General features: G+C 47.3%; 1 protein-coding gene across 2 annotated transcripts in view; it reads right to left on the minus strand.

Moving 5' to 3' along the window:
* The window catches only part of Lhfpl2 (LHFPL tetraspan subfamily member 2), a 155,130-nt gene that overhangs the window by 91,473 nt on the left and 39,615 nt on the right, over window positions 1-24,042 (minus strand). Inside the window, exon 1 of one of the 2 annotated variants that reach the window (XM_028871648.2) lies at window positions 9,462-10,011. The exons of the other annotated variant lie outside the window; for it this stretch is intronic. The gene's annotated coding sequence lies outside the window, so the exon portion shown is untranslated. Of the gene's footprint in view, window positions 1-9,461; window positions 10,012-24,042 lie in introns of those variants that run through there. 2 annotated transcript variants of the gene reach the window in all.

A 24,042-nucleotide genomic window follows, 5' to 3' on the forward strand; every position in this document is an offset into this window, starting at 1 on the left:
TGGATACCTCAGAACAGTCTACCCCCACGCAGCAGCATGTGAGACTCAATCAGACTGTGGTTTAGCACATGAGGTTTGGGCATCCCACCACAGTTGCTGTTTACACAGAGGTGGGATCATGATCACACACATGGCTGTGACTCCTTTTCTAATATTTGGCTATAAATGTGTGAGAATAAAACAATTCTGACTTCTCTGTTTCTTTTTCTTTCTTTCTTTCTTTCTTTTTTTTTTTTTTTTTTTTTTTTGAGACAGGGTTTCTCTGTGTAACTAAGTCTTAGCTGTCCTGGAACCCTCTTTGTAGACCAGGCTGGCTTCAAACTCACTAAGAGCCACCTGCCTCTGCCTCCCAAGTGCTGGGATTAAAGGCGTGCGCCACCACCACCACCCGTTGGCATTCTCTCTGTTTCTTGCATACCATACAGCACATGGAACAGAACAGAAAGCTCATGACTATTTAAATTTGTGAATAAGAAACATGAATTAAAAAAAACCATAGCGACAACTAGGTAAGACTTCCTGCAGACTATCCACAGAAGAGCCGGCACGGGTAGGGAGAAACACTAACTTACCAGGAGTAGAGAAAATGATGAGGCAGAAACAACTCCAAGAATTGTGGTATAAAGAGGAGGTAGAGGAGGCAGGCAGGAACCAGCAGGGAGCCAAGGGCTGTGGAGTAAGGGATTATGTTACAGTAACGCAAGGGGACACTTAAAATGAGTGTCTTTCCAAAATGCTAGTGTCCGTCTGGACCAGCCTCCATGAACTGTCCTCCGACAGTTTTCTAAGTTTGTGTCACTCGGAGAGCGGCAGGGGCCAGGGTGCACAGTAATTCTGAAAGCCTTCCTCCAGAGGCGATGATTTCACAGCCTTGCCTTGTCGCAGCCTCGACTATACATAGATAATCATTTTGTAATGCCAACTGTTGTAGTGTCCAGCACCAGCCACGTGCACACCTCACCGAACACGCCAACTGCTTGTTCAAGACAGGTGACTTCAACTGGACCGACACAAGCGGCTGCAGGCAGACAGGTGGGTGCCGCCCACCTGGGGAACGCGCCGAGGTAGACAGGTGGCCGCAGTGAGTGATGTGGACTGTTAGTGCTGACAGGGTCTCCCTGGTGAACATTTCCCAGCAGTCTGCATTCCAAACCTAGGCACACACTTTAAGTAATAGCAGACCAATGTTTCCAAAAACAGATGCCAAGGTTAAATGTGGAAATAAAGAATATTCACTTGTTAAAAAGATTTCCAAGCAAGGGACTTATGGACACACGCATAAGCCAAGGCATAGATCCCCAAAGTAGAGATGGTGCTTCCAAGATGGCTGCCATGTACAAATCTTGGAGTCCAGGAAACAGCCTATTTAATCTATGAATCCAGAGACTGTGCTGCATGCATGGCTCCTCCTGGAAATCTGAGATCTTTCCCCAGGGGAAGCACACTCAAGGGCATAACCACAGAGACACACTATCACCACTGAAACACACTATAACCACTGAGACACACCATCACCACCACCGAGACACACCATCACCACCACCGAGACACACCATCACCACCGAGATATATCATCCATCACCACTGAGACACACCATCACCATGGAGACACACCAGCTCCCATTTGAGAAATGCCTTACCCTTTGACTGTCTTCTCTCGGGAAGAGTAAATCCCTCTGCACACCACTTGCTCTGAAGCATTACAACTAAGTTTTACCACTTTCAGAAGCACAAAGCCCAGAAATAACATAAGGTCCCCCAGGGGCTTGGGGCACGGCTCAAGGGCAAAGGACTTGCCTAGCTTATACAAAGCCCTAGGTTTGACCCCCAGCACCACACAAACAAGACATGGCAACACACAGCTGTAATCCCAGCACTTGAAAGGTAGTTCAAGGTCATCCTTGCCTACATAGTGAATGGAAGACATCCCCCACCTCCTCATCCCCCATTCCCTCACCCCCCACCCTTACTCCCATCCCCTCACCCCTGTGATACATGAAACATTGTCTCCAACAAATAAAGTAAAAAAACTGTGTCAGAACAGAAAAAAGGGCCTCTGAACCTTTAAACAGTATTATAAAGCCCATGATAGTGCTTTTATCAATAACCTTCACTATATTTTATTAATAAAAATAAATCTAAAAACCATTCTCAGCCATGACACTTACAGTGACCTCCACTTTATACAACAGGTACACCATAAGAAAACAAGACAAATCTGTCGTCCCTTTAAAAAGACACAATGAAGTGAGGATTTACTCAGAAAATCTCCTGGAACAACTCGCCAGCCTAACCAGGAATATCACACCATTGGAAAGGATGTGTTATTTAAAATTCAACCCAGTAACACATAACAGAACCACAGTGAACCACCGTATTTACAGTCTCCTGTGGAAAAGTAGGTAGGAGGCTGTGTCAAATTAGAGAAAATGAAGGCAAGCAAACTAAAATCCAAGTTACACCCAAGGGGCACATGGAAGTCACCAGAGCTTCCTGGAGAATTCCTTAGCACACGCACTTCATCCCCAACTGTTGGGTGACAAAACTTCCTGGAAGATGCAACACCCGCGTCTACTGACCCCAGACAGGGAGCCCACGACAGACCAAAGTACAGATGCCACCGAAGTCCAACTTGGTGACCCAATGCGTTTTATTGGTGTCCCTTACTGGAGCAGAAATGACAGACAGCTGCATCACCAAAGCCACCCCAGCATGGTGACCTCTCACAAAGCTGGGAACCTGGAGCACACTGCACAGCCTGCAGGCAGGTCAGCAGGTTGGAGTGTCCTTTCCAGGTGCCTCAGCTGGTCTGTCTTCCAGGCAGCTCAGCTGGTTTCTGCTTCTCCCAGGAAGTGAGTCTGGTCTCAGAGACATCTTGGCGGCTTTTTTCCTCCTTGAAGCCTCAGCTCCTATCTGAGAAAAACTTTGAGCTCTTATTGTTTACTCTGGCGGGGAGGGGCTTAGTGAATCTGGTCAGTTTCAGGGACTTCCTGAAGCTCTTTTGAGTTGTTTACCTTCCTTGCTTAAGGCTATTCCTGCAGGATAGAATGTTTCAGTCTCCGAGGAAACAGTTACACTACATCAATGTTCACCCACATTGGAGTGCCCACCTCATCCTTAAACCCATATCCCTTCCTTTAATGGAGTCCCAGCAAGTGCTTCCCATCCGTTCTTCAAGAGTCCCCCATCTTTGTTTTAGGTCAAGAGTCCCCCATCTTTGTTTTCTAGAATGTGTAAAATGGCAGGGGGTTTGGAACAGCCCTCAGAACCTGAATCCTGCGGCAACTGTTTCTATGATCAGAAAAGGACACAAGGGCGATGTGGAGAGGTCCCAAGGAGGCAGCTCAGGAGAGGAAACAGGGACAATACTTCGTCCTTGTGGTATATTGTTTGTAATCTAAGAAATAAAGCTTGCCTGAGGATCAGAGGACAAAGCCAGCCACAGAGTGAAACACAGAGGTCAGGCAGTGGTGGCACACACCTTTAATCCTAGCACTCGGGAAGCAGGGGTCCGTCTGGATCTCTGTGAGTTCAAGGCCACACTGGGCTACATGAGACTGATCCAGTCTAGGAGAGAAACAGAGCCAGGCAGTGGTGGCACACACCTTTAACCCCAGTATTTGGGAAGCACACAGGCCTTTAATCCCAGCACTAGGAAGGCTGAGACAGAACGTGATACGGCTAGGCAGAGAAAGGCATATAAGGCCGGAGGAGACAGGAACTGGAGCCTTTTGGCTGAGGACTCAGAGACATTCAGTCAGAGGATTCATGGAGTTGCCGAGGTGAGAAGTGGCTGTGGCTTGTTCCTTTGTCTCTCTGATCTTTCAGCATTTACCCCAATATCTGGCTCCCGGCTTTTATTATAAGACCATTTAGGATCGTGCAACAGGTCTTTCTCCCTCTTTTCTTTCTCAAGGGTGGAGTTTGCAGTCAGGCAAGTGAATTTGTCCTCCTGCAGCATGCCTGTCTCCACTCACTGGTGCTGAGCTTGCTCACTCAACCCTTGTCATAAGCCACGGGGTTGCACGGCCTTCCTCTTCTCTCCACTCACCTCTAGCTCTGTCTTCTCCCAACCTGAGTTTTGAGGGTCCAGGTCATTTCCTCCATGGCTGCTTTGCTTCTACATCTGTCCCAACTCTGATGAGGAACTCTTCTTGAGACTCACATTAGTGCTGGCCGCCTGCACTTCCTCTTCCATGTGCGCCCTGCCTAGGTCTCCTCATGGACCTCACGACACACCCTGTGCAGTAACATAGAGCTTGGGCACTCTGGGCACACCCTGGGCCCTTGCCTGACTCCCCCTGTCCAGGCCATCCATCCATCTCTTGGCCAGCATTAATGAGCTGTACCAACAAACACCACAAAATTCACCCCAAATCAGTTCTGGATGAGGTAAGACCAACAAAGGTTGAGGGTGACTCTCCCAAAATCACATATACGGAAGCAGAATCCCACAAACCCAGATTCCTACGTATTTCCCCTTTCCATTCAAATGTCACCTCCTTTCCCGCCCCGCTCCCCAGTCGAAAGAGCACAGGCCCTCGGGGTCTCTGACATCTTCTCTCTTGGCTGCTTGGTCCTCCCTGGAGGCTGCAACCACGGCCTCACAGCCACCACACAGTAGAGTGAGCTGGAGCTAAGCAGTGGTCTAGGCAGGTGGATTCTCATACAGATAACACCTCGCAGGTCAGAGGCTTGTCCATCTCCTGGAACACTAGCCCCACCAAGATGCTCTCTTTTCTGTGTGCTTGCCCTGTGACTTATGACTCCAACACAACCGGAAGAGCACAGGAGAAGGACCAAGTTCTCAGTAAGCGTCAACTAACAAGCACGTATATAGGCTGATGACAGGAAACCCAGAGATAAGGTGACGGTGAGGGGCAGTAGAAGCCTGGTGGTTTTGTTGCTAAAGGGACCTTCAGCGGGCAGCTGGTCTAAAACTTAGGAAAGTGTCTAGAACAGGCAGTTTTGTCTGAAAATGTGTCAGCATGTGAGAGGTAACTTGAGCCAGGGGTCGGGGGGAACATGGGCGAGGCAAGAAAGGCAAGAGCTGCCTACTGTATAATGAGAAAGAGTAACAGTATCAGTCTCACAGATGTGTTCACTGATGGAGAGGGTGAGGGTGAAAATCTGCTCCCTCTCACCTCTTCCTGACTTAGCCATATAACTCTATCCAGTGTTCACCAACTGTTTACAGGATATGTGAACAACTAACTCTGTGTATCCAGTATTCACCAACTGTCTACAGGGTATATGAACTGCGGGGTGGCTACCCACCAACCCCACAGTTCCCCAGAGTTTTCTTGAGTGGGAGTAGCAGGAAATATTAGATAGAAGGATTTAGAGTGTGGAGATAAACAGCTAGAAAATACAGGATAGCCTTGAGAGGCCCTGGAACCTATTCCAACCAGCCCTGACTGTCTCTGCCCTAGGGTATTTATAGAAATGCCAAGGAGTGGAGCAAAAGACCTCCTCCCCCAGCACAGCCAAGTGCAGACCATCTCAGACACCTGCACTCAGGCCCGTGGTCCTAATCATCCTCTCTATGCGGACCTGCTGGGTAAAGCCATGAGAGACCTGAAAATGGGCTCCCACAATGAACAAATAACTCCGTGTATCTAGCATTCACCAACTGCTTACAGGACATGTGAACACCTCCCAGTGGTGAGGTAGAACACTTTTAGTGCCGCCCAATGACCATCTGGGGACATACCATTTATCCAAGGCTGTGTTCTTCTTTTGTAGAGCTCTGAGTTACTCTAGTTGGTTCAAAACTTAAATACCTCAAGGTTACTAACAGTATAAAATTATCCAGTATTACTTTTTATTACTCGTTGGGGAAATGAAAACAGACAGAACTTGGGTTCCCAAAATGGGCTTTTATAAAATGAACATGCTCATTCCTACAAAGTCCATGAACGTGAATGTCTACCACGAACAGAAACAGAACAAAGCAGAAACCACCATGAGTTATTACAAATCAAGTCTAGAAGAAAACCTTCCTGGCACAGATGATTGACAGATGTGGTGCTGGAACCAAAGTCAGAGGCTGAGCTGAATGTACAGGGCAAAAGTTTCAAGCCAGAAAAGGCGCCGGTTGGCTGAGGTGGTAAGGTTCTAAGTTTGCAACGGACTAGAGAGCTCAACAATAACAATACCCCGCAATCGGCCAGCCTCAGTGACGGGAAGCAGACAACACAACAGAGATCCCATTTACAGCAGTCAGGCTGGTCCATGCCAGCACCAAGGCTGCTCCAGCGCCCAGGTGCCTGTAGACGGGCTCTTCCGGTGGCCAGCACCAGAGTCTGGCTGAGTAAGAACAGGAGGAGGCAGAGCTGCTCCTGAGGACAACCAGCACAGTTTGCTTTCATCTCCCCCATTCCCAGGATTAGAATTCCACTTCTACTTCTGAAGAAAATATCCACAGTTAAAGACTCTGGAAGCCACTGCCCTTGAACTAATTAACGCAATGGAATCCTAACTTTTATGGTCAGTTCTCCAGCTGACTGAGGACTGTCTAGGAGTTGGTTCTGGTGGGGGCCAGCGAGGGCAGAGGCCCGGAGATCGGCAAGCTTCAGAATTCTGTAATGTTCACATTTGGTAGAAAGGACACCAATACTTTTCTCATTTACAAAGTGCCTGAAATAGTTCACCCCAGAGTACTCATCCTTGCTAATTTCACAGAAAAAAATAATATAATGTAATATAAATAACTGAATCCAGGTGATTCCCGGAGAAGGATGGAACCCCGCTGGGGCCCCATACAGTAATTACAATTTCTGCCCAGTCACAGAGGAACTACCCAAGTTAGCAGTAAAGATCCACTCCCGCAGAATTTTAAGCATTGTAATTCTGAGCATACTTTTTGTGCCCTCCTTCTGGCAAACAATTTTCATAAAATTCCTGTGTGCTGGGGCTGGAGAGACGGCTCAGGGGTTAAATGCACTGGCTGCCTTTCCAGAGGACCTGGGTTCAATTCCCACCACATACACGGCAGCTCACAACAGTTTGTAACTCCAGTTCCAGGGGCTCAGACACTCTCTTCTGGCCTCCATAGGCACCAGGGATATATGGAGAGCACAGAATGTATGCAGGCAAAACACCCATACATATACAATAAAATAATAATAAAAAGAAAAATGTTAAATATTTAATTATAATTTTTAAAAATTTTAAATATTGTGTGCTATCAAATAAAAAATCAAATGTTTCTAATTTTAATTATAAAATGACATTTAACAAACCGAGGAACTAGAACAAAACATAGTGAAGTAAAAGCAGAACGGGGTGTGTGTGTGTGTGTGTGTGTGTGTGTGTGTGTATGTCCACACCGAGACCTGTAGAGCACTGTTCACTGAAACAGTTGGGCTCCGTTCTAACTCAGAGGATGAAGTTTTGCCTTTAAAAGGAGGAGACCCACTGACAGTGAGTATCGAGATGTCAAATAGGTCCCCCATACACCAAGGTGAGAAGCCAAGCCCTCCTCTACTAGGACAAAGGCTCTCCGTGGTCCCGAGGAGAAAGGCTGAGTTGGACTATTATTCCTCCATGCTCTCTCTAACCCCTCCTGTGACCAACCCACAGCACACGTAAGAAGCGACTGGTCAGGGTTATAAGTACAGTCTGGCCACAGAGCACCACCCACCCAACTGACTAGCCCACACAGTGGCTGAACCCCGAGTTTGGCCTGATCACCTCCATTGTCAGACCAAATGTGTTAGCAGGCTGCAGGTTCCTGAGCAAGGTCTTTGATGCATTCCTCATCCAACAACAACAACAACAACAACAACAACAACAGAACAGAGTGAGAGGCCACAACCTTTTTCCTATTAAGAAAAAAATCTTTTTAATAGCTACAGACTTACAGCAGATTCGGCTGTAGTCAATGGTAAATAAGCTACACCTGTTTTAAACCTCTTTCTCCACAGGCTTCTTCAATGCCAGAGGGTTGCAGGTGCTTCATTGAAGCCCCTGCTTCAAAATCTTGCTCAGAGACCCTTCCGCTCAGAGAGCAGACTATTTGTTAAGTGAGGCAAGGCCATTGGTGGTAGGATGGATCGATTCTCCCTACACCTGGGCCTGTCCTCAACCACCCCATCACCACACACCTCAGTACCTCAGCGCTCTCCATGTAACCCAAAGCTGCCCTCACAGCAAGAACACACTCAGAGAGAGGCTGATGCAAACTCCAGTCCAGGGAACCCAGGTGACCAAAAGCATCCCGGTGGGCCGGGCATGATGGTGCACATGTTATCCCCATACTGGAACAACTGAGGCAGAAATATCACGAATTCAAATCCAGCCTGGGCTCCAGAATGAGACTCAAGCCCAACAAATGCCACAGAGCCAACCCAGCTGAGCTAGTCACTGGGCCCCTCCTAACTCTGTGTTCCTGGCATCACATTACAAGCCGGGTCCCTCAGGGCCTGGTGGACCCCTTGTGCCTTGGGAATGCTGGGGCAGGAGGGCCCTGAGAACAAAGCAAACAATGGTGCCTCCTTCTTTGTTTCCTACATCAGGGTCACACAAGCAATTAAGGCCCTGCCATAAGTAAACAAACACCGTGAGAGCACTACATGGCGGAACTCACTTCAAACAAACCGGAAGTTGCAAAGGAGAAGGAACTCAACTCAGGGCCTCATTTTATTGAGTGTGCTCTAAAAAGCTGAATTAAAGAAAGAAACCAGCCCTGAAACCACATGTTGTAGCCCAAGAGTTCTCGCCTTTATTTTTACCTGCCTGAGAAAAAAAAAAGACTGAGAAAGTGGAGCCCAGAGACACAGGCCTATAGTCTCAGCTACTCCAGAGGCTGAACAGAAGAGCTGTCTAAGGCCGGGAGTTCAAGACCAACCTCAGCAACATAGAGAGAGAAATAAACACAAAAAATAAACAAGTAGAGGCAGGTCCCTGAGAAAGTCCTCCACACGAACTCCATCAGCTGAGCCATTTCCAGAGAGAGAATCAAGGTGAGCATTCTACCTCCTAATGTAAGCTCCTAAATCTTTCTGGGTGGACTGGTTCACACCTGCGATCTCACCTCTCAGGAGCCTGAGGCAGGAGGTTGGGAAGTCCCAGGCCAGTTTGAGTTCATAGAGAGGTCTCATCTCAAAAATAATAGACTAGGGGCTGGAGACATGGCTCGGAGGTTAGAAGCATTTGATGCTCTTGTAGAGGACCTGGGCTTCATTCCCAGCGCCCACACGACAGCTCACAACCATCTGTAACTCCAGTTCCAGGGCATCCAACCCTCTCTTTTTGACCTCTATGGGTGCCAGGCCTTCATATGGTGGCATACATATATTCAGGCAAAACACTCATACACATAAGATAAAATAAATTTTAAAAGACTTAAAAATAAAGATGTAAATAAAATTCCAAAACCTTTACCCCCCCAAACATGGGAAACCGTCAGAGTTCTCAAAATTACCCACAAGCATAAAAATAAAAACTGAGACTTTTACCATTTGGACTCCTCTCTGCTGAGGACCTCCATGGCTTTCCATTTCCACTGCTAAGAAGGCCTCCACATGGTTTTTGGTGAGTGCTCAGAGGCCCTGGAAGTTTCTCTTTAAGGTCAGTGGGAGGGAAGCAGATGGGCTGGCCACTGTGTGGTAGGAGGTAGAGCAGGATGCAGATTTGCAGGAGGAGACGGAAATGGCCCTGGGGACAGTGGGAATTTCAGCAAGTCACCAGGAACTATGTTCACTGTGGTTTGGCATGCCTCAAAGAAGCTCTTCTGCGACGTTTCAATTTTTATCATTCTAGGCGCATACTGGAGCCAGCTGAGTTGAAAGGCTTGTTCCAGATCATCTGCTTAACTCTTTAGAGCGAAGAGCTCCCTGTGACACAGAGCTAAACATCCTGATGATCAGCAACAGTTCCTCCACGGATAGTGTCCCGACACTGACGTGTGGCTCTTTGGTGGCTTCCTTGTGCTCCATCCCATAAGCGAAGCGTCCTCTTCATGGCCTCCTCTGAAGGGATCACGTGCCGTTTTCTAAGATGAAAACTCCCCTTACTTTCTCCCTCCCACTCACCCCTCAATAATCAAAAGCAGTACCACGACCCAAGGCAGGAGACAGGGCACGGCCATTTCTAGACGCGCAGAACTCAAGTATTTAAAGTTAACCAACGACTGACTATTCCGCCTCTTTGGTGATACGTGAATACTAACCTGAGTGGTTAATACATTTGGAACACTGCAAAAGGCCGTTCTGGTCACCCTCCAAGCAGACTTACTTAAGTGACCTAATTTTTATGTCCTACTTTGAAGAGCTCCAGGACAGAAATTCCACGATTTCCCCAAGTTGCTTAACCCGGGGTTTCATTTCTTTCCACGTCAATGGGGACTGTTTCAACTTCTTTTTAAAGTCAAAGGAAAAATAAGAGCTCCAGACGGAGCGGGGTGCAGTGGTATCAGAAGCTACGCACCTAAATGGTTCCTGGAAGATGTTTTCCAGAGAAACGGCATCATCCTAACCCTGGCTCCCTTGACTGAGGGAAGAGATGTTTCCTGAAGCCAGGCATGAAACACCCCCCAAATGGACAGCCAGAAGGCAGCCTACACCCTTAATGGCAGGGCCACGGAAGGTGTCTGGCTTCCCAAGAACACGCATGCTGCTGTCTCCAGGGCAGGTCTGGGCTGTCTGGATTTAAACCCCAGCTCAGTGAACACCACCACAGCTCCTGGAGGGAAAGTGGCCAGTGCGCAATAAAGCAAATGGACTCTGCTCACCAGGGAGGCGCTCGTCCTCGTCCTCCCTACTTCTCAGATGAAGAAAGCAATCTTGGGTTTAGTATCCTTCTCGGCTTTGGTTAGCAGTTCCCCAAGTGGTATTCTAGTGCATTTCCTGACATTTTTAAAAAGAAGAACTCCCACTGTGCTACACTCCAGTAACAAGTCTTCCGGAGTCCTTGCCCTCGGCCTTCTGGAATTTTTCAATGAAACTCGAAAGCGATGTTTACCTGACCCCCAAATGGTACCCTAATGAATTCTCTGTTTTTCATTCTTTGAACTCTTCTCCTTGTCATGCCCTCTGGGAAGGAAAGACAAGCACAAGGCTTGGCTGGCCCTCAGCTGGCAAACACCAGCATCACTGAGTCCGAATAGTTTCTCAGAACTTGGACAGACTCACAAAGGTATTAATTATACTCCCTTCCTCTGGCATGGCCTGCTGCATTTCACCTGCAGAAAGAATCAATTCAAAGACGGGACATGCCAGCACATTTATTTTATTTTTTTCTGATAGACAAAACCAAAATGTCAATCACAGGAATAAATGGATCTCTCTCTCTCTGTCTCTCATGCATGAAGAACCAAGTTCAGATTCCTGGTGCCCACATAAAGCTGGATGGCATAGCATGTTTCAGTAACCCCGGTGCCCCTGTGGTGAGATGGGGTTGTAGATAGAAGCATCCTCAGAAACGTGGGGGCTGGAGAGCTCAGAAGGGGTACCTCTCGTGAGGCAGAAGGCAGGACAAGCTCCCAAAGACGGCTCTGACCTTCACATGGGTGTGTATACTCGCACAGAGAAAAGAAACGTACTGGGGGGGGGGGAAGCAAGGAGGAATGAGGATGGATTCTTCCAATAAGAGTCTAGTGAGGCTGGCTTAGCTTTCCTCGCCGGGGACCGTGGAAGAAGTTGAGTTGACAACTTCCTTCCCTTGCCAGAGGAAATATTCTGTTGTGGAGAGTTTTGTTTTGCTTTTCAATTTCATTTTAAAATGGTTGGAGTTAACCATGTTTGGGAAGGGCTGAGATACATCTGTGGAGAGGGAGAGAGTGTGAAGGGGAGAAGTGAAGGAGGGGGAGAGAGGAGGGAGGGAGGGAGGGGAGGAGGGAGGGAGGGAGGGAGGGGAGGAGGGAGGGAGGGAGGGAGGGAGGGAGGGAGGGATGGAGGAAAAGGAAGAGACAGGCACAGAGACAAACACTCCAGTCTTCTCTCAAAGGGGCTTCTGCCTGGGGAAGTGTGCTTTCCCCTGGCAAAAGATTAAGGAGAGAGATGGATGTGTACTTCTCCCGAAAGCGTCTTACACTCCATTCCTCTCCATCTGCATATCTGGGTGCCCCGCAGCGGGCTTGCTCCCAATTACCTGTCCTGTCACACGTGACCTACCAACATGTATGAGCACCACTGGGCTCATGCCTTCAGCCCCACCCCCTGCTCCTAGAAGCTACAACAGGGGTGGGGGTGGGGGGGGAGGCACATATTCATTTCTGAGAAAGAATACTCAATGTAACAGGAAGCTTAATTCAAACGGCACACAAAAGGGTTGCCTACTTCCTCCACCTTTGGGAATCTGATTCTGCAAAAGAGAAAGATGAAAACTGATGACCTCCATCCCATGGCCTTATAAACTGAGGCAAGTTTGGTGGTTTTGCTGTTATAGTACAGCCCCTTCCCTGTGCTACAGATTAAACCACCAGCCTCGGGCCACGGCTGAACCAGTCAGGCTTTTAAAATGTTATTGTCGTTGATGTTAACTATGTGTGTGTTCACGTCCACATGATGAGAAGTGCACATGGAGAGGTCAGAGGTCAGCACTATGGAGTTGGTTCTCCCCTTCCATCTTTATGTGGGTTCTGAAGACTGGGTTGCCAGGTTCCCACAGCGAAGCCATCTACTGTCCAAGGGGTAATGACTTGTACAGAGTTTTACTTGTAGACGATAAATAAACTCTTTAATCTTAGTGCAGGATGAAGTTATCTGGTGTTACCACTCAGTGATATTTCTAAATTCCAACGAGCAATCAGGGAGAAGGGTTTGTGGCTTTCACAAAGTTTTGATTAAAATTAAATTAACAGAAGCCTCCTGAGATTCCCCCACCCCCTCAGTTCTCCATACAAGGTACCGGAAGAAGAAAGTTAGCCGGCACCAATCACTTCTCAAGGGAGACAAAGGAAAACAGAGCAACAGCTTTGCTGGGAAGCAGATCCCACCCACTGTCAAGTGAAGGATGAGCCTTCGGGGTTGAGTACTCAGTGGGCCATTCTCTACCTGTTTCAAGGAAAGGCAGAGTGATGGCCTCTGGTCCAGTGACAGAGAGGGACATAAAGTACTTGGTTCTGTTAAGGTTCAGTTGGTAGAGTGCTTGCTTAGCATGAAGTCTGGGGTTCAATTCCTAGCACCACATCAACAGGCATGGCAAAAACCTACAGCCTAGCACTTGGGAGGTAGAGGCAGGAGGGTCAGAAGTTCAAGGTCATTCCTGCACGTACGAAGTTTAACGCCATCCTGGGATATGTCAGATCCTGCCCCCCACCACCAAATAAGAAAAAAAGTAGGAAGAAGAGGAAAAAAGAAGGAAGAAGAAGAGGAGGAGGAGGAAGAAGAGGAAGAAGAAGAGAAGAGGGGGAGGAGGAAGAGAAGGTGGAGGAGGTGGAGAACAACAATCAAATAACAACGACAACTACTACTACTTGAGGTCAACAGGATAGCTCATTGGTAAAGGCAATTGCCATCACACCTAACAACTTTCGTTAGATCTCTAGGACTCATGTGGTGGAAAGAGAGACTACCACAAGTTGTCCTCTGATCTTCACACACTTGGCATGATACGTGCATCCACACATACATTTGCAGACAGACAGACAGACAGACACACACACACACACACACACACATACACACACACTTTTAAATGTTAAGTGCTTGGTTCTGCTGGAGATACACACACACACACACACACACACACACACACACACACACACACATTTATATATCTTTAAAGGATGACTTAAAGGGCTCACTCTAGACAGAGGCTGTGGGGTGCCACTGACCTTCAGAAGCCATGGAGTCAGCACAGGTCCAGGGACTTCCACTGTTCGAGGGGGCAGAATAATCGTGAAAGCTTAAACTGGAGTATGCACAGTAAATAGGAAACAGGTGACAAGCGAGACCCAAAAGCTGTTCTTCCTGGAAACTATAGCTCAGGAAGCTATAGAGAGTGTGTGGAGGAGGGGAGTTTGGGGGGGCATGTTCAGTTGTGAAGTCACCCAGCCATCCGTGAGTTCAGGGAAGCAAACCCTTCCAGGGTGAAAACCTCAAGAGCACTGGAGACCATCGCAGCATCACTCACCATCATACCTAGTCCCTTCTTCTTCCTCTTCTTCATCACTGGGCACGGACTGATCTCTTACTAGGTACCACGACTACACAAGTGGACCAGGCAGAAAAGTCTTCTGAGACAGGCTCTTTTACAGGCAGAGACACTACGGGCTGGGGGGGAGTTAGGGAGTAGCTTGACCAACCAACCAGCATTAAAATTCACGTTCACACACCTCGCAGTGGTCTAAAAGGCCAGGAACCTCAGAGCGTAATGTGGAAGGAGAGACAAGGCACGTTTTACACATAACGCTTTACCTCTTTAAAAGATCTGGGAATGAAGAACACCATCAATCCTGTGGTTCACATTCTTGAGTTTAACAAGCACCAACTTCTCCACTTTGCTGTGTGAATAGAATCACACCTAGCTCAGCACCCAGGGCCCACAGTGGGTCAGTGACCCTCCATTTCACACTGTCTTCCTCAGGCAGGGTAGTTTTTGTCTTGTCTAACATGGGGATGGCCACCGGGCCACCTCACTGGGTAACTCTAACATGTGATTTCATGGTGACAGAGCAGTCCACACACACTGACGACAGCTGGACTCATCTCACCGGACCGCCAAGCTGTCTTGCCTTCAGAGGAGTGTTATTTGAACAGGTCTTCCGGAAGCACACGGGGCAGTAATATGTTCATTTCACAGACACAGTAGTGAATGTCCAGGGCTACGTAAACATTGTCATGTGTGGCAGTTATCACAAAGTCACAACCCTCAGAACTGTCTGTGATGACATGTGTGACCACTCAACATGGCCCATGTGCCCTAATGGTGAGTCCACGAAAGGCCTGTTACATGACAAAGCCCTATTACATTCAGTCACATAGCAGGGACAGCATCAGAAACTTCCAGGTTTTATGGGTGATCATCAGTCTCTCCCACGATTCAACTTAGGTTCTGCTCTTATTCACATGGCATACATCATACCTTCTAGCAGTTATTCAGAATGCTCTGGAAAAGGGCATCTCAATACAAAGAACTGGAACATTCTTTTGTTATACACCAACACTTAGAATATTCTTTTAATTTTTTTCCCCTGCAGCCTAACAGGAGCTCAGTGGCTTTTAAACTCAATAAACTTATTTCTTTCATCTTTGGTGGGAAGAAACCTAGCAGCTGTCGCTTCAGTAATAAGCAACCGCTGGATGCTGGCAACCACTCTGTTCAACCTTGACCTTCATTACGAGCAATGAAAGTATTTTCTTATAGTCATCTAAAGTGCTTGACATAAGAATTTTAAGAAGCACATATAAAGTGAGACCAGCCTGAAAGCCTTGAACTTCACAAGCAATATACCAATTTAAAATAAAATGTCTGCCGCACAGTCAGTTAAAGTTGGTCACAAAGACCTGCTTTCTTTCCTTCCGCTGGCCTGGCGATGCTTGTTGGCAAAGAAGCCAATCAAATCCTTCTTACTAAGTAGGGCAGACGATGCCACCAAACCATTCAGGAAGAATGTCATCATCATTTTAAAGGGCCCGTAGGCCAAGAATAAATGAAACAACAACAACAAAAAAAGCCACAGAAAAGGCCAATACCTCTGATCTTTACTTCTCTCTGGGTATTCCATACTCCTGGTCCAAAAAACAGAGGGACTCAGGCTTGAGTCCAAAATGTTTCTTGCCCACAGGTAAGCCAATGCAGGTAATTGTAGGAATTTAATTCCACACAGGCTCTTCTGCAGCCTTTGGGGATTTTATCAATTTCTCTGACAGCTGTCTGGCAAGGTATAATCACAGGCAACCCCAACTACAGGAACCACATTATCCCAGGAGGCCACTGGGCAATATTTACCTTGGCTTCTCATCTCTCTCACACTCTAAAATTGTGCTAAGCTTCCAATGTCCAGGGAGCCAACTAGTGCTGAAGAAGGCATCCCACGACCTCTTCTCCATCCTACAACAGAGTCCAGGAAGAAGGCATCCCAGGACCTCTTCTCTATCCTACAACAGATTCCAGGAAGAAGGCATCCCAGGACCTCTTCTCCATCCTATAACAGAGTCCAGGAAGAAGGCATCCCAGGACCTCTTCACCATCCTATAATAGGAGCCAGGACAGATCCTATTATCTTCCTCGCAGTCGTGGCCTCCTCGGCCCACCTTTAAAGGAGCTTCATAGGCAAGTGAGGATGCCCTGGCCACTTCATGTTCCCCCTGGTGGTTCTAGAACCTCAGGAGGAACTGTGAAAGTAGACCCCAGCTCCAAGGGGCCCAGAAAGGACCTTGGTCCTTTTCCAGCTCACTTGGAGCTATCAGAATTGAGCTAAATGGCTCAGGGCTGCATCTGCCCTTCTGATCAGCTACTACTAGCCTGACTTGGGACTTTGAGCAACACAACTAACATCCTTGTATCTGATTCTCATTAACAAATTTTAGCAGAAACCATTCAAAAAAAAAAGGATCTCTGATCTGTATAAACACAAGTCAATGGAGAAAAAGTTTGAGGACCAACTTGACCACATACTGAGTTAGTAACCCAGGCAAGTAATTTCACATCTCTGGACACCTGAGATTTCTACTTCAGTCTCTAGCCAGCTCCTGTCTTCCCTTCTGAGGAACAAAGGTAACAGGTGACAGGGTTCTCCCAAGGATGAAGGCCTAAGGACCTGAGGCATCACTGCTGTGGTCCACTGTTACAGTTAAAAGCTAAGGCGCCACACGGGCGCGCCTAATAAAAGCTATGCGGCCGCTGCAGCCTTGGAGTTCTCAACTATGAGGCGAGGATGAACTAACAACACAGTTTGTGTGGGTGAGCAAATGGGGAGAAAGCATTTTAAGATGATGCTGGCACCGTTAACAGAGGGCGCCTTCCCATTATCCACGGTTAACTCTGGCTTCTTGTGTTTTCAAGAGGTTACTTTCCAAAATGTGTCCCTCGACTTTCAAGCCTTTCACCTTTAGTATGCTAAAGAAAGGGGGAGGGGCGTTAGATAAATGTGGTTACCTATCCCAAGTATTCCCATCAGCCACATGTGGGAGACCTTATTGTCTTTTTTACGCAAGTGTTCAGGGAGGTCAAGTGGCTATTTATTAGGTGGCCGCCAGAACTTGGAGTCAGTCTGAGTGACTCAGACTTGGCTCTCACCACAATCAGCTTCTAGTTAAGAAGTGGAGGGAATTCAAGTTTCACCACAAAGCTAGAAAGTCCACTAATTTACATAGGTGTGTGGTTCCAAAACAGATATGGACTGACTCAGCCATGGCTCAGTTTGGATGGTGTCTTCTTGACCTCTGTCCTGGCCCTCTTTAACCTGCCCTGGCATGAACAGATGGATAGGCTCCTCTCTGTTCCCAACCTCTGCAGACTCTGAGCACACTGGCCTGTCTCTACCAACACCCCATGTGCTGGCTCACCTCCTGTGTCCCGGGCAGGACACACAAGACCATTAGCTGACCGCATGCATGTATGAATGCCTTAAGATAGCTGCTGCGAGACCATTCCTGCTGCCCTGAGGACAGGCTCATCTGCCAGTTACTGCAAGTTAAAGGGGCCCAGAATTCCATCTGGACCTTGTATAGAATGTTGCTTCAGAATATGATCTATATTATAGGCAAGACTATACATCTTAGAAAGAGCCTTTTGGGTCGTGCAGTGGCGGCGCACGCCTTTAATCCCAGTACTTGGGAGGCAGAGGCAGGCGGATCTCTGTGAGTTCGAGGCCAGTTTGGTTTACAGAGCGAGTTCCAGGACAGCCAACGCTATTATACAGAGAAACCTTGTCTCCAAAAAAAAGGGCAGCGTTTCATTAGTGGCTGACATCAGACATCTATTTAACTGAAATACACTTTTATCATTATGAAACAACTTGTTATGTCTCCTATGACACATTCTTGCATCATTATGCAAAGTAGTGGCTCACTATGACTCTCTGTGTGCCTTCTTTATCTTTCCCCAGTTCAGCAAGACCCAGCCAGTAACAACAACCAAAAGGGGGGGGGGGCAATACTTTGAAAGATAGGCTGCAATGAAAGCTACGTTTGAATGGCTGTTTCCTACTTGACAAGCTCTAACCAAGTCTGGAAGCAGTTGGGTCAAGCACACTGGAACATTTAGCTTTAGCAAAACTCTGAAGAGCAACACAAAATCCCACTAGTGAGAAGAGATTTTCGTACCAGTGGAAAATACCGATTCTGCCTATGTAACCACAGGCTTATAGCCTAGAGAGTTCCCGGGTGTGAAAGCCTCTGATTCTATTTAACCATAGTTGACCCTTTACATCTGTGGGTTTGGGACACTTCTGAGAAAAATCAAACCATCCTCATTGCCAACCTTGGGACACATGTGATGTACTCACTTGTGGAGGGAGAGGGAAATCTGATGGTTATTTCTGTGAAATCTCCTAGGCGGCCTCTGCCTATATGGAAAGAAACTCGGGAAACAAAGTATCCATGAATCGTAGGTTAAGCTTGGAAGAGAACAAGACACAGCTCACCCCTGAGACCGATCTGTCTGTTCCCATGAGCAAACACCAAACGAAATCCAAAGAACAGGGGAAGGGGTTGACCTCAAGTGCCCCGACATTCTTCCCTCTGCAGCTTTTGAAACCGTTTACAGTTTCTTTATCTTTATTAGGACATTTTCCTCATCAAACTAATGAGTCACCAAACAGAAGGCTCACTAAGATGTTTACGTTTGGGAATAAACTATCTGTGAAGGTCCTAGTAGAAAAGACAAGCCACAGTTTGCCATTGCTTTTCAATCAAATCATCTGGGAAAGGCAAGGCAGTGTGGCCGGGGTAGAAATGGAAAGACAAAGGAAAGTTCAAACAACTAATAAAAAGGCCAGGGCAAAGCAAACGCTTGCAATCCTGTTTGCCCTACGGTCCCTAACATCTCCACCGCTGCCTTCCTGCTCTTAGGGGGACTGGCTTTCTGGTGATTATTAAACAAGATGTGCCTCTGAAATAATTAGGCTTGTTAAAAATGAGTATTGTGCAAGATAAGACGCCAATGGGAAGCCTTGCATCTGAGGACTTGGAGCGAAAAGGAAACTTGTTAGTTGAGACAGCGAAAGCAAATTCAAGGCATGTGCGGAACACAGTCGGAACAGAAGGCAGCGGGCATAGGCATCACATTTTCTTACAGTTCTGTTGGGCACACACCACTGGCATGAACCATGGCTGGTGGGTCGAGAGCTGACTCATACGTGAACCCAAGACAGAGAGCCCACACAAGACAGCTGTGAAGGGCACACCCACACAGCATCTGGAAAGCAGCTCAGAAGCCATGCTTTCCCTTCAGACCACTTTGGTGATCTTTTCACCGTGGTCCAGCAGGCATACTAGTGTATTAGCAAGTAATGCAATATTCTTTTCAACACGCAACACCGACCCGCAGTTACAGGCCAAAGGACAGTGAGATGCATGGTAGCAGAATCCCAGTGGCGGGACTGTGGAAGAGTCTAGAAATTCCCAAAGATGGCAAGAGATTCTTTCCCGACAGTTCAAGCAAAGGAGACAGCATCCCGCTCAGAGACACAGAAGGAGAGCGCTCTGCAGAAGAGCTGCTGAGGCAATCTCTCCCTCGTGAGGACAGCCAAGAGTTAGCGCCAACCCAGGCTGGTCGCCCCATGTCATGTCTGCTGCTTAGAATAAACTGCTTAAGGTCTCCACCTCGTGGGGGAAGCAGAGCTCTTAGGTCTTCCGTCTCCACCCACGTTTCCCTGTGTGTGCTCCGGGAGCTCTTTTAAAACACCGTCCGTTCTCTTCACTCTTTCATCTACCGCAAGTTCTGGACCACACACCTCAAACGTTAGGGTGCTGGCTTACATGTTGTGTGTCCTTTACCACCACTGGAAATGAAAACCGTCCCAGCCCTTGGCAGGCTCAGACGGGAGGATCTGGAGTTCAAATCAAGTCTGGGCTCCGTAATGAGACAGAGGACGGAAGAGGGGGAGGGGAAGAGGGAGGGCAGAGGGGAGGAAGAACAGACAGCAGGTAGTGTCCACACCTGGTTTTGGTAACCGACAGATAATCTCAGCTGCTGCAGCTTGCCAGTTGGGGCACATCATTGGACAGCCATGCTGGGTCCCCACCAGGCAGACAGTCTCATGGGCACTGAAGGGGATGTCCACTGTTCCTCACAGCAAGTTCTTCTGAGGGGAGTGCAGTGGTCGTCAAGGAGGCTGAACTCACCTATCTTCCTCATGAAAATTAAAAAAAAAATCCACTACTGTAGTACGACAAGGAGCGAGACTTCCAGGGCCCCAGAATTAGGGAACAGGAAGTAGGAAGGGGTAAGCGCCAAGTCCCTTCAGCTTCCTGTGGCTGTTTTCCATCTATACTTTCAAGACTGAGCCTGGGGTGTGACAGGCACCAGCTGTTTTCCTCAGGTACCTTTCATGCACCCCCATTTAATGTTCATGATTAAAGGTGTCTTTTTAAAAAACACTCTACGAGGCCCGCAGACTTGGTCCTTGCCTCCACAATTCATAACATACCAGGGTGGTCACACCAGTTGAAACATATGGGCAATGGTCTAGGATATTAAATCAATGTTTGAATGAGCAGTGATGTCTTTGTGGTACATATGGTACAGGTGAAGGCAGGGGGTGAGGGTGTGTGTGTGTGTGTGTGTGTGTGTGTGTGTGTGTGTGCAGCAACACCTGCAGAAGAAAGAGAACCCGAGACGAACACACAAGTGTGTGCGGTAGAAATCAGGAGTTCCGTGCACGGCCCAGAGTAGAAAACATAAAAGCTGGACTAGGGTCCTCAAAGGCTTACCCTCTAACACTGATCACAGCTGTGTCCAAATCCTTCCCATTCCACAGGCGGATGCAAGGCACGTGGCCCAGGGAAGTAAGAAGATAGTGGATCTCATCCCTATTCCTTTCCAAGGAAGTCTACAAAATCAGCTAATGCTTGCAAAGAGTTTATCATGCACCATCTAATAACTGTGGTGACAGGAAGTCACCAAAACCTGACATCCACAGGCACGATCTCACCCACCGATGAGATGGCCAGACATAAAAGAGTTAAAGAAAGTTGCCCCATGCTTCAGAACTCGTCAGTGTGAGAGCCAGACACTTGGAAGCCCCGCTCTTGACAATTGTGTAACCCTGCTTCTCTGAGAGAATGGATATTTATACAGCACTAGACATCCATGGGGTGATGGAGACCTTCAGCTCTCTGGAGCAGTTGAACTCTGCCCCCTAAGGAGGGACAGTATAGTTCTGTAGAGATGTCCTGCAAATCAGAGGGACTCGGGCTCAGACAGCCACTTACTAACTACAAGGCCATCAGATGAAGCTTTAGTTCTTCATTGTATCGTGTGGCTGTCCTGTGCAGTGTATTCATGAAAATAAGACACAACTGGGAAGGGAGGATGGCTCAGCCCAGTGCTTGCCACGCACCCAAATGGATCCCCAGCACCTACACAAAGGCCAGGTGCAGTGGGGTGCACTTACAATCCAACTCTAGGGAGGCAGAGCCAGGAGGATTGCTGGAATTCATGTGCCAGCCAGTCTAACCGAATCAGTGAGTTCCAGGTTCAGTGAGAGACCCAGCTGCCAAAAATAAGGAGGTAAAAGAGTGAGGAAAACAGCTGATGTCTACCTCGGTCCTGCATTGATGCACGCATGCACGCACCCGGGCATAAACCAATAAAACCCCTTCTGACTCATACACATAAATAGAAGCTATTATTCACCCTGGTACATAATTGCCATCCAACAAATTAACCAAAATTCTATAATAACACAATAATGGCAACTGGTTTAAACAGTGTTAGTTCAAAGAGGCCCAGCAAATCCTGAACAGTCTTCCTCTTCACTGGGAAGGAATTCCACAGTTCAAGTGCTCTCCTGGGATGTGTAAGAACAAGACCCACGAAGGACAAAGGGGACATATTTACAAGTTAGCAGAATGTTTCACTTAAAAACACAGTGCAAAAGTTAAAGACAATATAAAAACCTGACATTTTACAAGAGTCTGTGTGATTCTAGAGAGCCAAACATTCCAAAATTACTAAATCACATATAGAATGGGCAGCCTCCAACGTAAGAATATAAATTGCATGTCACATCTAAACTGCAGAGAAAAGCCAGCTGATGAGCTCAGCCTCCTGAGTGGGGTCTGGCTCCGGGCTCTTTCCTTTCCCTCAGCACAGAGCAGGGTGAAGGGCCTCCTAACCTATCGCCCTTGCCAACAACCATTCTCTCTCAGACCTGGGGGAAAAAAACTTCCTACCAGGTATCTTTTGAATTCCCATTCAAAATATACAAATAATTAGCAACACCATCTAAACATGAACCGATGAACATTTTCCAGATCCACTTCAAACCAGGATCTAAGGCAGAGGGGAAAAGTCATGAGCCGACAGCCAGCCTCCAGTCAGGACACAGGGATTCTCCTGCCTGGAGATGGACTGTATTTTTACAATAGGCTCTTCATGTTCCCTACAGAATGCTTCAACCACAACAACACAAACCAAACACCTGAAACCGTGAGTCACCTTCTGGCCCGAATCTAAGGCACCAGGTCAAGTGCAGTTGACTAGTGCTTGAAGCAACCCTAACAAGGCAAGTGGACAGACTTCTGTCTGTAAACCCTCTCCATCTTTAGGGAAGAGGTCCCCATGACAACAGGCAACAAGACAAACTCCTGACTGTTCAGGATGGTACCCGGGGAAATCCAGGCCATTCTTTCTCTTTCTGATTGCCTCTCTTTGGAGGGAATGCGTGGCAAGGAAAAGCCAAAGAAGGAACAACCATGAGCAGTTCTGGCAAAGAGGAGTCTCGAAGAAAGGGCCCTTAAAGACACAATAGTGACAGTGAACGATATTTCTTTTATTTGTCGATTTAAAGTAAATTTGTTCCTGATTGTATCAGACACAAAGTTGAAGCGTTCCTTCATCAGTTAAAAAACACAGAAAAAGCAGTCCTCTATGGCTGTTCCAAACTGAAGAAATGGATTATAGAAGTTACGATAAATGATCAATGACATCTGATCATACACTTCTCCTTTCAAAACACCATCAGGACTCCAGTAAAAGCCAGGCAGGAGTCATTTGAAATTGAATTTGGCATCTGTGCAGCTATAGATTACTTCTCAAGAAAGACGGAGAAGGTTCTGATTCTGAAGGATGATGGAGCTTGCAGGGAAACATGAGCCATCCAACTCAGGCTACTTTAGAAAGTAAGAAGCCACTCACAAATACACATGCCGTACAACCACATGAGACATGGGGAACCTGATGTACCTTTCTTAGACAATCTATGTGACTCTTCTCCAGTCATTCCAACTCTGACTGCATATAAGTGTCACATGCCAATCGAAAGCTGTTCAAAGACCCCCCCTCCTTCCCATAATCCCTGAGCCTATGTAGCAATGCAGCAGTTGAAAGAAGACCTCAGAAGGTAAATGATGCTGGGCAGGCATCATTTCTAATACACAGAGCCCAGCAACTGCGAGTTCTTCCTCTTAAAACAATGTTGACGGTTCTATTCTCAAGTTGGTTGTTTTCTTGTTAAATGACAAGGATTAAGTGAGCCTAAGTTGTCTGTGATCTACAGCCTGTCAATTCATATGAAACAAATTTAACCGTGTACAAGAGAATTTAATTCATAATCATTAGCTAAGTAAACCACAAATGAATCTTGGACACACAAACAATAATTTTGTGAATGAACTGCCAACAACTTGGCCATTGTTTACATATGGCAATCATCCATGGAATTTGGGAAACTCACAGATGATCCAGCACCCACCCCAGAGATCAAGGGCAAATGGGCCTGAGGAGAAGCAGGCAGGGAGAGTAATCCTAATCCCAAAGTGGCCTTGCACTGCCCAGACAACCTCAGGATGCCACATCTCCCCCCTGTTTCCTTACAGGGATGGGAACACTATATTGGATAAAAATCTAAATCTTGTCCTTTTCTTTTTCCAAAAAAAATGTGGGCACAATGGACCCGAGCGAATCATCAAATAGAATGCCCCCACA

The sequence above is a fragment of the Peromyscus leucopus genome, chromosome 11 (genome assembly GCF_004664715.2).
Source record: "Peromyscus leucopus breed LL Stock chromosome 11, UCI_PerLeu_2.1, whole genome shotgun sequence".
NCBI lineage: Eukaryota > Metazoa > Chordata > Mammalia > Rodentia > Cricetidae > Peromyscus > Peromyscus leucopus.